Source organism: Cucurbita maxima, unplaced genomic scaffold (assembly GCF_002738345.1).
Source record: "Cucurbita maxima cultivar Rimu unplaced genomic scaffold, Cmax_1.0 Cma_Scf00173, whole genome shotgun sequence".
In the NCBI taxonomy this organism is placed as follows: Eukaryota; Viridiplantae; Streptophyta; class Magnoliopsida; order Cucurbitales; family Cucurbitaceae; genus Cucurbita; species Cucurbita maxima.
This window is the reverse complement of record NW_019272189.1, coordinates 67,145-85,617: the sequence shown is the minus strand read 5'-3', so window position 1 is coordinate 85,617 and position 18,473 is coordinate 67,145. Positions and strand designations below refer to the sequence as shown.

The window sequence follows — 18,473 nt, the reverse complement described above, 5'->3', positions numbered from 1 at the left end:
GAGCTGTCAGTTCTATATGTTACGAGTTGTTGTCCTTAGTTTTCAAATCTCATTCCAATTTTTATCAATTTTTTTCTTTGTCACGTTAGTTCTATGTATTACGAGTTTTTGTCCTTATTTTTTGAATCTTGTTCCAATTTTTATCAAATTTTTTCCTTGTCATGTCATGAAAAATGATTTGAAGCCTTGAAAATTGAGTTATTATAGTTGTGCTTTGAAGTTTTTAAAATTGAGTTATTACCGTTGTGCCCTGTTTAGCTTAACTAAGCTATTCTCGGCCATTGGTGCCATGTAGTTTAACTCTTCTAAGCATAATAGAAATCAGGTAATTTAGTTATGCTCTTACCATTTCTCCTAATATTGATTCCAGTTGCAATAGGTGAGTTCACGAATATGCAATATATGACTCTTGAAAGACCAGATGACTTCTCACTCGAGAATAGTGGGCTAATATCTAAACTTTCAAAAAAAAAAAAAAACAAAAATATAAAAATACAAAAAATACAAAAACAAAAGCTTGGACGAATTAGTTAATTTCTTTGGTTCAAAGATTTTTGGTTAAACTAAACTTGGATCCTTCGGTTGAGGACTAGGGTTGCCTAATCAATTTGGTATAGAGAGGTTGCATGGCCTACTCTAGAATTGATTTGATCTCTTGTTTATTCGTTTATTCTATTGTTCTTATTTTCTTCAAATCTATCCATTTATTTTATTGCGGCCATTTCCATCCTTTTCATTACCTTGACCTTGTTCTTATTATCTTTTTGAAGATCATATTGACCTTGAAAAAAAAAAACAAAATAGAAATCCTTATCATATTTGTTCATAATAAATTGTCCTTAGCATTGATTTTAGATCATTTATATCTTTATTTCAAAATCAAAAAAACTTTTATTCACATTCTTTCTTATTCTATCTAAATCTAGAACATTTGTGTTTGATATTAGTGAGCTATGTATGTGAGATCCTAAACATATTTAACTATTGTTTGTACAATCATGAACTTTTGTTAGTCGTAATTGTCCTAACAATTGAGTCATGATCATAAAGAATGGACAAATTGTCACACATAGTGAGAAAAGTGATCAAGATAAGTTAGTTGAAGAAGCAATCCAAGAGAACGAGGTGGAATTGAAAGCTTAAAAATAGTTAAAAGAATAATGAAATTGAAAAAAAAAATGAAAGAGAGTGAGTTGTTTGGCTAGAGTTGGAGAGGTTAGAATCCCAATGTTTTCACAAAAACTCTTTATACTTATGTACAAGTAAGAATGTTTGGTCTCTGACAATAACAATTTTTATTTGCCTTATATGTTTCAATCTCTTTTAGAAGAATTTGAGAATGTGTTCTAAGATGAAGTACCTAAAGGACTACCTCTCATTAGAGATATTGAACATAAAATAGATTTCATTCCGGGTGCAGTCATTCCCAATTGAGAAGGGCTATATACGAGAGAGTTTGAGTCGATGTTCTGTATTAGTCTTATTGATGGCAAAGAAAGATGGAACGTGGCACATGTGCGTGGATTCTTGAGCCATCAACAAAATCACTGCAAAGTATCGATGTCTTATTCCTAGGCTAGACCATATGCATGATGAATTGCATGGTTCATATCTATTTACAAAGATTGATTTAAAATTTGGATATCAATAAATTAAAAGGCATAAAGGAGATGAATGGAAAAAAGCTTTCAAAACTAAGGTTGAATTGTATGAATAACTTGTTCTTCCTTCTGGAAAAGAGCTCGATTCTTGTTCCAAACTATTGCCCAAACTTTTAACTGTATAAGGGAAGCTTAAACGGGCATTGAGAGCTTCAGAATCACTATGATTTTGAGATTGAACATTCGGGATAATCTATAAAAAATATCTACACTTGTCAGAGGACACAGATTTTTATTTTATTAATGGTTCTTATAACCAACTACTCTATTTTCCTATTAAAAAATATAGTCACGACATACATGACATTACTACTATGCATGAAAGAATTCATTTACAACATTTCATAAATGGTGCTATGGACTTAAATGTTCATAATGAACTCATTAAAACAATATTGTTATGAACAACATAGTGGAAAATAGATACCATTAGTTTAAATAAAAATAAAGCAATGCCCTGATCTAACCTAAGGATCATTAAAAATAACATGAATGCAACTACCCTAACTTTGGTTCCTTGGCTTACATCGCAACGTTGTCATCCGTAAATGGATATCTTACCTTTACTTTAAAATAAGAGTAGCATGTGGTTTGAGTACTTTAATAAATACTCAGTAAGTAATCTCACTGTTACGGTTGGAATATGAATCATGTGTAATATAGTGGGACATATCCTTTTATAAATACATTGTGGCATGGGCTTAGGCTTCGCTTTTCTATCCGAGCAGAGTTGAATACGTTGTACTTCCCTACACACACGACCCATGAATGTGCACATTGACCACAAGGTCGGTTGGTATAAGAGTACTCTGTGGGTCTGCCTCGTCAAGCTTGTGCACACTCACATTACCAAATACCATGAAGGGAAAAGACCTGCATATATCATAAGAAACATAAATATTGTAAGGTACGTGTCTATACTAATCATAATGGGGAAGTATCCCGATGCACCTCCCATATAAAATGCATGAGATCTCTAACATTAAAACACGACAGAACGTTCCTATGAGACATACATACTTGATTCTTGTCATATTGTCCATGATTAACAATACATGGTTTTTCTAATGTTTCATAGGCATAAGGTGTACTAAACATAATATAGAAGTATCTCGATGCACGTGGTATACAAAATGCATGAGGTCCCACAACATTAAAGCATGACATATATTCATGGCGCTAGGATGCTAGTCATACCTCCGGTCTATTCCTAGCATAGTGTTCCTATGAGATATAAATACTTGATTCATTTCATATTTTTAATAATTAACAATACATGATTTTTTAATGTCTCATAGTCCTAGAATAGTGTATATGATATCATAGCGTAACTTGTATGCAACATATCGTATATCATATCATATATATAACATAGTATATTTCATACAACCATAAAACACGACATGTGCAAGGGCCACAGGTAGAGATATCCATTCCCTGTCATCATCCTCACCATCTATTTCATTCTCCAATTCCATGAATTTCTCTATTTATTTGTGTGGGGATCAGCGTAAGGGATTCATCTCAAGGAAGTGGGAGGGATCGGATTCCCCATGGAGAATTTTAGTGGGTTTTAAATCCAAGAGTCTGTCTTAGAGTGTTGAAGATGAAAGGCCAAGAATGTTTATATGAACAATGACTTTCTATGAGTTAGGAAACAATAGCATTCTTATGTTGTCTATATTTAGTTTTAGAAGACCTTGTAAATACATTTGTTATTACTATTTTAAAATGGTAAAGTAGAGCAGAGAGAAAAAAAAGAAAAGAAATAGAGAAGCAAGAAGGTTTTTTAAGACAAACAGAGTGTTCTTTGTCTTCTTCTATGGTTAGTATGTGTGAGACTTATTTCACAAATTTATTAGTTTTGTTTAACAAATTTGTATTGAGCCAATGACGAATGTGACGGGTCAAATGCCACTACCGCGACTAATGAAGACAAACTACAAGAATTGGAGCATTCATATGAAAGCTTTTTCGGTTCCCAAGATGCATGGGAGGTGGTCGAAGAAGGGTTAGAAGAACAAAAAGATACCACGGATTATACAACAGCACAAAACAAGGCGTTAAAAGAGGTGCAATCAAAGGATGAGGAGGCACTATACATGTAGTTCCGAGTCGTTGACGTGTTGGGCTTTGAGAAGCTTGCCGAAAATTTTTCTCTCCTGAGAGTCGCAATACTAAATCTGGCCTTCAAAGTCAGTTCATTTACCTCCTTCTTGTTCCCGAAAGGACTCTCAGAAATCCTCGAATTTCATCCTTCGTAGAAGAACATATCGAACGGCCAAAATAAGTTCATTTACCTCCTTCTTGTTCCTAAAAGGACCCTATAAAATCCTCAAATTTCATCCTTCATAGAAGAACATATCGAACGGCCAAAATAAGTTCATTTACCTCCTTGTTCCTGAAAGGACCCTCAGAAATCCTCGAATTTCATCCTTCGTGGAAGAACATATCGAACGACTAAAGAAAAATTAGAACATATCGAACGACTAAAGAAAAATTGTGAATGTGAAAGGTTACCTCGCAAGTCTTATCGGTTTACAGTTCGTAGTGTTCTAACCCCGTATCATGAAAAGATATTATTATGAATTAATAAAATTTGGCTTATGTAATTTGTCGAACCTACAACCTTCACGTTATTAACACAACAATCTAATCAACTGAGATAATTGGGCATAAGTAATGCACATTATAGATCGTTAGCTCCTAATCCAGTCAATTGAGTTTCTTTTACATAACTTTATGCATAATAAACTTAAAAAAATCATTATCTTTTAAAGTTCGTAGTGTTTTAACTCGTATCATGAAAAGATATAATTAAAAATAAATGAAATTAGCCGATGTAGGTTCGAATCGGCAACCTTCACGATATTAGCTCCTAATTTAATTAATCGAGTTTAGTTTACATAATTTTTTTGCATGATAAACTAAAAACTTTAAGTTATTATCTTTAAAGTTCGTAATGTTGTAACCCCGTATCATGAAAAGATATTATTAAGAAGAAATGAAATCGGTCGTGCAGGTGTCAAACCAACGACCTTCACATTATTAGCACGACATTCTAACCAACTGAGCTAATATGCCATAGGTTTTATGAACATTGTAGATCGATAACTTAAGTCATTCAAGTTAAGTGATTATCTTTTAAATCTAGTATCATTAAATATATCATTATTGAGAATGAATGAAATTAACCATGCAAGTGTCAAACCTGTAGTAGCTCTTAATCTAGCCAATCGAGTTTATGTTACATAATTTTATGCATAATAAAACTTAAAACTCTCTAATTTCAAGTAATCATGAAATTAGCCCATCCAACCTTCGTGTTATTAACACGACGTTCTAACCAACTAATCTAATAGGCCACAAGTTTTATACTCATTGCAGAGTAGTAGCTCCTAAACCAGTCAATCGAGTTTAGGTTACATAATTTTATGCATAATAAACTTAAAACTTTAGGTAGTTATCTTTTAAAGTTTGTAGTGCTTTAACCCCGTATCATTAAAGATATCATTGAAAATTAATGAAATTAACCCATCCAAGTGGCAAACGTGCTACCTTCGACTTAATTAGTGCGACGTTCTAACAAACTAAGCTAATGGGCCAAAGGTTTTATGCAACTTGCAGATCAATAGCTCCTAATCTAGCCAATCACTTCATTTTAAAACATTATATTTAAAGTTCGTAGTGTTGTAACCCCGTATCATGAAAAGATATTATTAAGAGAATTAATGGTATTGTCCCATGGTAAAAGGGAGGTCCATCACTTCATTTTATAAGCCCACTTGAACTGTTTAAAGTCATTCAAAAAATACATTTTTTTACGGCTCTAGGTTAATATTTTGGCTAATCCGGCTTGGGTTTGATACGTTCGGACACTTTCTTCTTTCAATTTTTCAGAAGCTTAAATTAGTATGACTACCTTTTGGGTAGTTAAATTTTTAGAATCGAGTTTAAATTATTAATGAACACGTAGGTTTAGTTAGTTTATATACTTATGAGTAAGTTTAAATTACTTTATGAAAAAGTAGGTAAGTTAATTTCCATAGTAGAATTTTAATTTATGGTTGTTGGACTTCTTAGGAAAAATTAAAATTTAGAGGCCAGCATTAAGCTAACTTCAAATGGTTGGAGTTGCTTCGAAGGCTAACCAAGTAAGTGGCCTTACCATCATTTGGTTATAATTGTTGTTGTATGATGACACGTGCTTGTGGCTTTGCAAATTGTATAGCCCAAGCTCATCGCTAGCAGATATTGTCTTCTTCGAGTTTTCGGGATTACCTACGCTTTTAAAACGCATAGAGAAATTTTCACTCCATAAAGAATGTTCCCCTCTCCAACTGTTGTGGGATCTCACAATCCATCCTCTTTCGAGACTCAGTATCCTTGCTGGTACTCGTTATTTTCTTGAATCTATGTGGGATCTCACAATCCACCCCCTTTCAAGCCCAGGCATTCTTGCTAGCACATCGCCTGATGTCTGGCTCTAATACCATTTGTAACGGTCCAAGCCCACCAATAGTAAACATTCTCCTATTTGGACTTTTCCTTTTGGGCTTCTGCTCAAGGTTTTAAAATGCGTTTGCTACAGAGAGGTTTTCACACCCTTATAAATAATGACTTGTTTCCTTCTCCAACCAATGTGAGATCTCAAAATGCATTTGTCAACTACTAAATGAAAATCAATGCATACACTGTTATTTGTTCTCCCCAGTACACCACTCGGTGTCTGGCTCTGATACCAACATTAACACCCCTAATTTCTTACCCTAAGTAGAGGTGTCAATACATGCCTGCCTTAATTCACATATGCGGATATTGAAATGAAACATTTTCAAATGAAGCCATAGACTTACACATTTAATTTAAAACAAGAAAGTAAGAAATAACGTAGTTTTAAAACATGAAAAAGTTTTGCATATATCCCATAAGGTCGAGACTTTATCCAAAGTACATGTGTAAGCTTGTGAGTGCAACATCCCACCACTACTCGAATGGTAGTGTGTCCTTTTGTTATCTTATGTAAACCTAGAAAGAATTCCATGACATAATCTCTAAGTTGTTGAACCTTTGAGTACCCATTAGATTCACTAACCAACGGTTTGGCCATATCCTCTAACAACTAAGTGTGGTATTCACATTAAGGACGAGGCGAATAATCTCATGTTCGTTTGGTAAATATGAAATAGGATACTTACTTTTTGTGTTGTCTTAATACTCTAACAAGTCATCTCTTCATAACATCATTAAATCTTACTTACCTTCATATATCATCTAGTACATCCTTATACTATAACTAAGGCCAGCAAATTCCTTAACTTTTGAAATCTCTTCTCACAAACTCATTGTAAGTGCGAGTTGTGATCGCATAGATTTAATGAGTTAAACTCAAAACTTTTAAGCAAACCTTCTACCTTGTCAAAGCTAGGAAACTTACAATTTTATATCTTTAAATAAGTCTAGACAAACTACCATTTGTTCCTCCTTTAAAATGGTTCACCAGACCATATTCTATAATATTCAATGTCTAAGGAAAATACTTTTGTTCAACCAAGACTCTTCATCAGAGAGTTTGGTATAACGCTCATTATATAGAGGTATCAAGTTGGCTTAAGGGCTCATCTTGTTATCTTTTTTGTCTCTGATTAGCCTCCTATAATCGATATGAACACTTATAAAACAAGTTTAGAAACCTTGTTAAATATCTAATTCATAAAAATTACTTAAGCTATGAGAAATTAGTGAGCCCAACAACATCACTCTAACTCACACAACTATGTCGAACTCCGAGAAAACCTTTTAACCTTTCCTTGTTGGTTCATATGCTTGAGGGAACCCTTGTTTCTACATGTATGCATGTTTTTTTTTTCTTTTTAATAACTATCTGGATCAGCTCTTAACGTTCAATATATCGTCGTGTGTGCTCATTATTTCCTTTTAATGACTAGAGATATTTCTCTCTAAAACAAATGTTAAGGAGTGTGAAGTCCTGACTTAGTAGCTCATATGTCTATGGCTCGGTCTACCTTAACTCTGTCAAGTTGTTGTGGCCATAATCTAAAAAAATTCAAGTAGATTCAAGGCTCATATCTCGTGTGGGTATTAATGTTGGAATAACTTAGATATAACATTCAATCTTATTTCAAACCTTCCTAATTTATTAGAGTTCATACCTTAAACACGTTCTAATTTCCTTATGTGATCTTGCATACTTACCCTTAAATGGGTTTCTTAAAAAGTTTATTTAACAATTGAGGTCTTTTAGAATCTTGAAAACATTTTATAATTATTATAGGGGTATGTTGATCATTTACCACCCCAAATCTTGGTTAAATCTGGACATATTCCAATGGCCTTGTAACTTTGTATAAAATCTTTGAATCATGACATATTCAAATGGTCTTCTAAGTATGTTATAGATGAGACAACTCATTGAATCCAACGACCAAATTTAAAATGGAGATCAGTTGCCCACTAATTAGAGAGAATATGTATGGCATAAATTTTATAAAATTTACGAAAATCTAGAAATTTTTAACGTCGATTTAAGCTCTCTCTATAAAGCCTGGAGTAGGAGCTTTCGTTTAGAGTAAGAATCGAGCTAAGTCGAGCCTTCAACTGTTAGTTGTTATAACCTCTGAGATTTAGGGTTTCTTACTGTCTGATTTCTTCCAAAATTGAGAGCCATAGTCAACCATTTTCCTTCAAACCTACTTTTGCACCTTCTAAATTCGAATATCCACAAGTTTCGTGATGAAATAAAGTGTTGAAGGTGCCTCAAACACAACTTCTCAATTTGGTTTTTCGTTAAAGGAAGATGGTTGAAGCCCGAAAATTAAATAACAAACATGATAGGTTTCTTGACAAATTTGCATGTAGGCTCGAAAATTATATACGAGTCTACATGCAAATTTGTCAAGAAACCTATCATGTTCGAATTATAAACCTCCAAATAATATTTCCGTAGAAGATCAAGAAGGTTAACAATGTTGGGTTTTATGTCCTAAAACTCATAGTTTGTAAACAAAAATATATTTTATTTTCAATAAAGTTATTATGGTTGTTTATTCAGTAAAGGTTAACAATGTTGGGTTTTATGTTCTAAAACTCTCTGGCCAAAACTAGTGAGATCCCAACTTCTGGCTCATCCTCGAATTTCATCTTTCGTAAAAGAACATATCGATTCTTGCTCATCCTCGAATTTCATCTTTCGTAAAAGAACATATCGAATGGCCAAAACTAGTTCATTTACCAACTTCTTGCTCCTGAAATGACTCTCAGAAATCCTCTAAAGAAAAATTGTGAACGGCCGTATCATCGGTTTAAAGTTCGTACTATTGTAACCCCGTATCATGTAAAGATATTACTAAAAATTAATAAAACTTGACCTATGTAATTGTTGAACCTACGACCTCCACATAGATTTTATGCACATTATAGATCGTTAGCTTCTAATCCAGCCAATCGAGTTTCATTTACATAACTTTATGCATAATAAACTTAAAAAAGTCTTCTAAAGTCTGTAGCGTTTTAACTCGTATAATGAAAAGATATAATTAAAAATGAGGGAAATTAGCCCCATGCAGGTGTTGAACCTGCAACCTTTGCATTATTTGCACAATGCTCTAACCAACTGAGCTAATAAGCCATAGATTTTCTCACTTGACAATGCGCCTGACTTGTTATTCCACCCAATCGTCAATACGTGTCCCTCAGGCTATCTGACACGCTTTCCCTCCCGCAAGTTGACACGTGGCTTGCCGGCTTTCTCACGCGCTTTCCTTCCCACAAGTTGACACGTGGCTTGCCGGCTTTCTCACGCGCTTTCCTTCCCACAAGTTGACACGTGGCTTGCCGTAAAATTTTCTCTCATGAGAGTCGCAATACTGAATCTGGCCTTCAAAGTGAGTTCATTTACCTCCTTGTTCGTGAAAAGACTGAGAAATACTCGAATTTCATCTTTCGTAAAAGAACATATCGAACGACTCAGATCTAAAAAAAAATTGTGAACGGCCGTATCGTAATGTTTTAACTCGTATAATGAAAAGATATAATTTCCCATGTAGGGGTTGAACCTGCTACCTTCGCGTTATTAGCACGACACTCTAACCAACTGAGCTAATAGGCCATACATTTTCTCGCCTGACAATGCGCCTAACGTGTTATTCCACCCAATCGTCAATACGTGTCCCTCAGGCTGTCTAACATGCTTTCCCTCCCGCAAGTTGACACGTGGCTTGCCGGCTGTCTCACGCGCTTTCCTTCCCACAAGGACATTGAAACGACGTGACCGAGGAAGAACAGAATGTTGGATTGGGTAAGGAAGACAGAACGTTGGATTTTTGAACCCTCTCAGATCTGAGTGTTTACACCCTTACGAACCAAACAAACACCATAAACGAGATTAGGGGGAGGAGGAGACTAAAAAATGGAGGAAAAAGGACATTGAAACGACGTGACCGAGAAGAGAGAGTCGCCGAAATATTCTCTAGTAATCGGGGTGAGGGAAACGAAGTCCGACACGAGATCCGACTCACGACCCAAAACCCACAGGAAACCCTAACCGATGTGAGGGGTGGAGAAGATGAAGTCCACCTGGTCGGACCAAAACTCGAATACTCGCAACCTCATTATAGCCAAGCAACCCCATACCTAGTTTGCTCCAGTAACCTAAAATACAAAGCTTCGACCCAACAATGCAATCAGATACCAACTAGCAACCAGTCAAGTAGTCTAGTTCCTCTGTGCTTGGCCCAAAAACCCACATTCAAACAAAAAATACACAGAACACGGTCTAACCCATGATCCACTACACCAACTTGTGTGTCCACATGAACATTAAAGACCCATGCCTCGACCAACTTTGCGACTTGTTCATGTGTCAATGTCCCTCAATGACAGGGCCACTACTGTATACACCGGCCCCTTCGGCTTAGCTTCTCGGAATTTTAGGTTAAAAAACGACATATTTGGCTTGATTTGACATTTTTAACATGAACCTTTACATTTTTTACCTTTCCGAAGCTGATTTTTTTTAACATAGGTAATTATGAATCAATTAATAGATGTCCTAGTGGACAGTTTCAGTTATATCAAGGACGCCAGTGTATTCCAGGCTCACAAATCATCATTTGCTATGCACTCAGGTAGTATAGAAAATCAGAGTGTCCTTGACATTCAGTTCAATTGATTTGAATAATGATAAGCTATTGTATTTTTATTTTACCTTTATTTGAGTTGTAGTGGGATTTGAACCCACACCCTCTGCCTATTGTTTATAACTATTTTTATAAAGAATAGCACTTTATAAAACAAAATCTTTCTAAGTTATAAACGTTGGATTTCAACCCACGGACTCACAAGGACCAAAACTTGAGTCCTAAAGCCTTCAACCACTAAACCATTTTAACTATTTATTATGAGACCTAACATTGGTTGAAGAGTGGAAGGAAGCAATCCTTACAAGGGTGTGAAAACCTCTCTCTTAAAGATGAGTTTTAAAACTTTTAAATTTACACGATACGTAACATGCCAAAACAAACAATATCTGCTAGCAATTGGAGAGGGACACAAAACATTAACTATAAGGTTGTGGATATCTCTCCCTAGTAGACATATTTTAAAATCGTGAGGCTGATGGTGATACGTAATTAGCAAAAGTAGACAATATCAGAGGTGGGCTTGGTTTGTAACAAATTGTATCAGAGCTGGGAACACAAGGAGGTGGATGAGATCCCACGTCGGTTGTGGAGGGGATGAAACATTTTTTATAAGCATGTGGAAATCTCTTACTATTAGATGTGTTTTAAAACTGTGAGGTTGTCAACGATATGTAATGAGTCAAAGTAAACAATATCTAGGCTAATACTCATAATTTGTTGGAATAGTTCAGTTGGTTAGAGCGTATGATTGTTAACCATAAGGTCGGAGGTTCATCTTTCTTTTTATCAATGGGAATGAATCATTCCATTTTAGTATGTGGAAAAATTTAACCCTCCAACCAAAGTGGACAATGTCATATAATTATGTAGGTTCGTGATTCCTAACATTGTTATAGTCTTAATTTAACATTCTTAATAATAATATTGTGTTCTTTTTAGGGGTAGCATCAATACAAAAACATAATGTAAAAAATATTTTAGCATAAAGCAGTTACATCATGCATGTTCTAGTGATTCTAGGCCACTAGAAAACTAGGGTCGTTACATATAATCTACACCTGAACATTATATAACCTAAAGAAAAACCCGTGGCGACTGTCTCGATCAAGGACTCGATTACCGCCTACAAGTAGGTTACTTATTTAGTTGCACTAGATATTACTTTTCCTTTTTGGGTGATCACTAATGGTTAGTTAAGGTCACAGAGCAGGGTCGTCCCGAGCCATCAGTTCTATATGTACAAGTTGTTGTCCTTATTTTTCGAAACTCGTTCCAATTTTTATCAAATTTTTCTTTCACGTCAGTTCTATGTGTTACAAATTATTGTCCTTAGTTTTCGAATCTCCTTTCAATTTTTATGAAATTTTTTCTTTGTTAGGATGTGTCATGAATAATGATTTGAAGTCTTAGAAAGTTCAGTTATTATAGCTGTGCTTTGAAGTCTTTAAAATTGAGTTATTACAGTTCTTATATGCTTGAAAAATCATGTCGTGACAATTTTAAATCTCCAGTGAGTTCAATTGATTTCAAAAAATGATATGCTATTGTATTTTTATTTTACCTTTATTTGAGTTGTCAGAAGTGGGATTTGAACCCATGCCCTCTAATCCCGCATTGGTTTGAGAGGAGAATGAAAGAATAACTTATAAGTGTTTGTAAACATCTCTAGTAGCGTGTTTTAAAACTGTGATTCTGACCACGATTTGTTACGGTAAAAAATGGACAATATTTTTTAGTGTTTGGAAATGGGAACGAAGCATTCCTTAGAAGAGTGTGGAAACCTCTCCCTAGTAGACTCATTTTAGAATTGTGAGGCTGATGATGATACGTAATGGGCAAAATCGGACAATATTTGTTAGCGGTGGGTTTGGGCTATTGCGAAAGCTATCAAAGCAAGTCACCAAGCGTTGTGCCAGCAAGGACGTTGGGCCCCCAAGGAGAGTGTATTGTGAGATCCAACATTGGTTGGAGAGGGGATGAAACATTCCTTATAAGGATGTGGTGGGCTTGAGCTATTACAAAGAATTAGCTGGAATAGCTCAGTTGGTTAGAGCGTGTGGCTGTTAACCACAAGGTCGAAGGTTCAAACCCTCCTTTTAGCGATGGTAATAAGTCTACCTACTATAAATGAATTTAAAGGTAAATTAGAGGTGGAGTGTGAGTGATATCTTTTGATTGGTTATATATTTTCTTATTATGTTATGACTTGTTAGGATGTTACATGATATGAAAGTATGGTACTTATGATATTGTATACCCCACAATGCTATGTGCACTCCCTTCCCTCTATGAATTTAAAGGTAAATTAGAGGTGGAGTGGGAGTGATATCTTTTGATTGGTTATATATTTTCTTATTATGTTATGACTTGTTAGGATGTTACATGATATGAAAGTATGGTACTTATGATATTGTATACCCCACAATGCTATGTGCACTCCCTTCCCTCTATGGTATACCAAAAGTGTGAGTGTATGCTAGTTGAAGCCCAGGTCAATGGGTAGGTATGCGAGCTCGCATGGGAGCAAATGTGTGTGTATGTAAGTCATGAGTAGAGAAGTATGCACATCAAATTCTACCCGGACACGAATATGAGACCAAGGCCATGAAATGATATTTTATGATAACCATGATTTCATGTGTTTGCGTGAGTAGAGAAGTAGTGGAGTTACTTAATGAGTATTTCTTAAAATACTCAAGACATGCACTGCTCTTATTTTTTAGGTAAAGGCAAGGCACCTCTGCACAAATGACGATGTCGCGATGACGACCATGGGATCCAACGTACACAACACTAGTGAGGAGGGGTAGGATCAAACGTACAAAGATGGTTAACATCATGAGAAAGAAGGAGAAGAAACAAGATGTAGACAACGAGTTTTGATACGGAGGAATGAAGAAAGGAAAATGCATGGAAACGAGTGGAGAAGACGAAGTCCACCTGCTCGGACCCAAACTCGAATACCCGCAACCTCATTCCAGTCAAGCAACCCCATACCCAGTTTGGTCTAGTAACTAGATATCCACCAACAATCAGTCTAGTAGTCTAGTTCCTACGTGCTTTGCCCAAAACCCACATTAAAGCCCAAATACACAGAACACAGCCCAACCCACGGATCCACTACACAGACCTGTGCGCCCACATGAACATTCAAGACCTGTGCCTCGAACCACTTTGCAACCTGCTCATATGTCATTGTCCCTCAGCGATAGGGTCACTGTTGCATACACCGGCTCCTTCGGCTTGGGATCTCGGAGTCCTAGGCTAAAAAATGGCGTATTATGCTCGGTTTGACATTTTGACACCGACCTTTATGTTTTTTGCCCTTCCGAAGCTTATTTTTACTTTAATAGAAATATTTAAGGTCAGTATAACGACTTATTTCTGAAGTTCAAGTTAAATTAAATTAGAAATGTAAATTACTAACGAAGCGAGATGGACGTTTTAATAGGAAACAACAACTGACAACACTTGGAGTAACTTCGAGAGATAAAATTCATGCTCGCATGTGTGAGTCATGTGTAGGGATGTACTACACGTCCAATTTTTCCAGACTAGAGGCCACCCCTATGATATTTTTAACAATAGGTTCCTAAGATCATTAGTTGCATGTGTTTGCATTCCCTAGCCTCAATAGTGGAGTCACTTATGAGTATTTCTTAAAATACTCAAGCCTTGTGCTACTTCTATTTCAGGTAAGGGCAAGACGTCCCTATATAGCTGACGACGACATCAAAAATAGAGATAATGACATGTGCATAGAATAGTAGTATTTTATTTTCTTAGGCATAGGTTAGTATAGGGCATTTTTACTTTGATGTTTTAATTGTTTTAGAAAGATGCTTTCAAATGAGTAAGTCCATGACACTATTTTAAGATGAAGTTTAAATGCTTAATTTCGTATAAGAGCATAGGATATGATGACGGTGGCAACTTTAGGCTAATAGAAATCTAGGGTCGTTACCGTTGGTATCAGAGCTTTAGGTTATAGATTCAGTAGACTTACCTACGAGATAGGCTTGGCACGTTCCAAGGTTTTACCATCGATGTTCTGTCACCGTCACGTATGTCTTGTATAAGATAAGAAAAAGAAATGCCTTTAATTGCATGTACTTTTTTTGTTTACTAATATTGAATGTAATTTAGTATCAAATATGTTGAGCTCTAACTATATGATTTATGGTAGCATTATGTTCCACCTAATTGTATTTTTATGAATATGTCATGTTTGCTAAATTATATGTTGTGAATATATGTGATATGATGCAATTTATGTTAGAGAGATATAGACTTAAGAAAAATTATATATTGGTTTTAGAATCATGCCACGTAAAGGGCACGGGAGAGGAGAACGAGGATGGAGACGACCCTATATTAGAGTTAGAGGAAGAGGCGGAGGTGAAGATATCCCTCCTCGTAAAGGTTTAGTGACTAGAACGGACGCACCTTAAGTTGTGCTACTGTAGGCTATGGACCTCCAATAGAACTGATAGATGAAATAAATCTCACTACAAACCTGATGTGAGAATCGTTTCAGGCACTACGATCATGCTCACTCCACAAGCCAATAGGGTGTGAAAAAGGGAATGAAACCAACAAGCCAATAGGCCATCCTAACTGCTTAATGTTATACATAAGAATTACTATTTCCATTGGTGTGATTCCTTTTAGGGAACCATAAGTAAAACTGCTAAAACTTATTTTTGAACGTGGACAATATCATACTATTATGGAAGTTCGTGATTTCTAATCATCAAGCATTCTCGATGAGATTTCATAGGTAATATTATCTATCATTTTCTATTGAATCAAAACCCTTGAATTGAGTTATAATGTTATAGTAATTTTCCTTTTCTATTAAATCAAAACCCTTCAAGTGAATTATAATTTTCTAGTTCATTTTTGGGGTATGTTTGAGTTTTCTATCATTGTTACTTAGTCTTAATCGAGCATTCTCGATGAGACTTCATAGGTAATATTATCGTCCAACCTTTTATGTTGGATGAAAACCCTTGAATTGAGTTATAATGTTTTAATAATTTTCAGGGGTAGCTTCCGATCGTTGAAATAAAATGTAAATGCAACTTTGAGCCGAGTTTTTTTTAGGTATTCCTTTTAAGGTGTTTGATGTATATTGACAGTACCTATATTGCTCTCTGAGTGTTAAACCTAAATTGAACATAAGACTGAGTACCTTATTCTGGGGACACTATGGATGCGGCCCACTTTTGTATATGATATAAACAATGTGATCACTAAATTTTACATGTGAAGACATGTGAGTGGGGGCGTTCTATGCAATGAGTATTTCATAAGATCGGACCATGAAGAAAACCACTCTCACTTTATAATGTCGTTTACTTTTGACACTGATTTTTTTCATTCGATGACATAGGTAACTCAATCTTAATCCTGAGCTAACTATGAACTTCTATTTATTCGAAATTATCCTTAGATTCGCATGGGTGAGAGTGGCCTGAGTTAGCCGACTCAATAAGCCTCTCATTTTAGGAGTAAGACTGGGTGAATAGCTGGGGACATAGGGTGTATGATGGAATTCACTCCTACCAGCTTTTAGGAATAGTAAAGAGGTTATTCCCTTAAGTACTGACTCCAAGTCTTGAACAAGGGGACCCACCCTCTCATTGGCCCGAAAGGGATTCGGTTTGGTGGTTGAACCACAAACCAATTGTTCATTAGAGGATCAGTGGGACTTAAGGAACAAAAAGTAACTTTAGGAGTAAACGGTAAATTGACCTAGCTCTAGTTACGAACAATCTGTGCAGGATCGACTGACTAATCATGGTTATATCAAATGAACAAAAATATATCTATAGTGAGGGGAGTGCAACAATTACGCTGCAATAGAGTGTCTTAGTGAATAAATGCTGGTTAATAAGGTTAATGAGATTAGCCAGTCAATCTCGGATCGTTGGAGCCCATGATCTGTAGGTCCTTAGGTCCCTCTGCTTGCTCATATCGAACTAAACCTTAGAGCAGTGTGACGAGTGAGTTCGAAGTGTTCGAATTCAAATTAGGGCTCATATCGAACTAAACCTTAGAGCAGTGTGACGAGTGAGTTCGAAGTGTTCGAATTCAAATTAGGGAATACACGCTAAATATATACGATATATTTAACCTCATTTTGTTTTAGTTATGAATTGAATAAAGAGAGAGAATTGGGGATATTTAAATAATATTTAAATATTTTAATTATGAGTAGTGATTGATAATCAATATGTGCCGGAATTGACATTTTATTTAATGTTAAATATTAATTAAATTATTTAATTAATCATTTAATATTATGTTGATTTGAAATTAATTATTTTAATTAATTGTTGAATTAAAATAAACAAAGTCAAAATGTTTACTCCACCTAATGGAAAAATCCATATTTGAGTGAGTGGAATATTGAGGGTCTATACAGTTTAATCAAACTTGCATGTTTGCCCCATAATCCCACAAATTTGAGTGTCAAAATTTGGTGAACTCAAACTTGCATGCTTGCCACATAATCCCACAAATTAGAGTGGAATTTTGAGTGTCAAAATTTGGTGAACTCAAACTTGCATGCTTGCCACATAATCCCACAAATTAGAGTGGAATTTTGAGTGTCAAATTTGGTAATCTCAAATTTGCATGAACATGCAAATATGACTCTATAAATAGAGTGATCAAGGTACATGGAAATTCTTCTTGAAAAACTTTGAGAAAATCTCTCAAAACTCTCTTTTTACCTATACTAAATTTCTATCAAGTTCCATCACTCACCGGATTCCACAATCCTATTCTAAGGCCGGAGAATAGTAGGGAAGACACTAGTCTACTAATTCTGGCAGAGTTCGGAATAATGAGTATTCCTAACCAATGCGGTGTGTACTAAGTTAGGAATAATGAGTATTCCTGACCTTTGGTATATATGATGTTACATGCTGCTAAAGAAATTAGTAGACAGACTGTGGTTGATTGAGAGTGCGTCTTACATACTAGTCCTAAAATTTTAAATAACCATATAGAAGTAACCTAAGCGAGGCGTAGTTGAATAAAATACATAAATAAAATACCTTTGTAATAGCCCAGAACAAAAAAATAAATAAATAATAAATAAATAAAATACATAATTAAATAAACAAATAAAAAAATTATTATGAACAACAATTATTTTATGTAAAATAATAATAACAATAATAATAATAATAAATTAACAAATAAGTAAATAAAAACATTATTTTATGTAAAATAATAATAACAATAATAATAATAATAAATTAACAAATAAGTAAATAAAAACAATTATTCCCCGTTTCTCTCCACTGCAGTCACTCTCCCCAATAATCTCTCCTCAACACACTTAACAGTTTCTGAAATAGAAACATGTTGGATTTGAGAAAACAAAATGCCTCACATCAAATTGATAGGATATGGGTTTATAGAGTTGATCAAGATTTATATGAGAGAGAGACTCGAGGTTTCTCCCTAAGTTATATCTCAGATCTCCTTTTCTTTCATCCAATTATTTAGTTTTTTTTAGCAATTTACTTGTTAGAAAGATAAGTCATTATGTTAGAAAGATACGTCATGATCTATAGTAGAAAGAAAATAGAATCTATTAAATTGGCTAAAAGCCATTCCTAACCTAATTGAAAAA

At 35.0% G+C, this 18,473-nt stretch overlaps 1 non-coding gene across 1 annotated transcript; it reads left to right on the top strand.

Annotated features, from left to right (window-relative positions):
• The first annotated feature begins 12,850 nt into the window (after positions 1-12,850).
• Positions 12,851-12,924, top strand: TRNAN-GUU. The gene has a single exon. It is a non-coding gene; the product is annotated as a tRNA-Asn (tRNA).
• Positions 12,925-18,473: the final 5,549 nt, after the last annotated feature.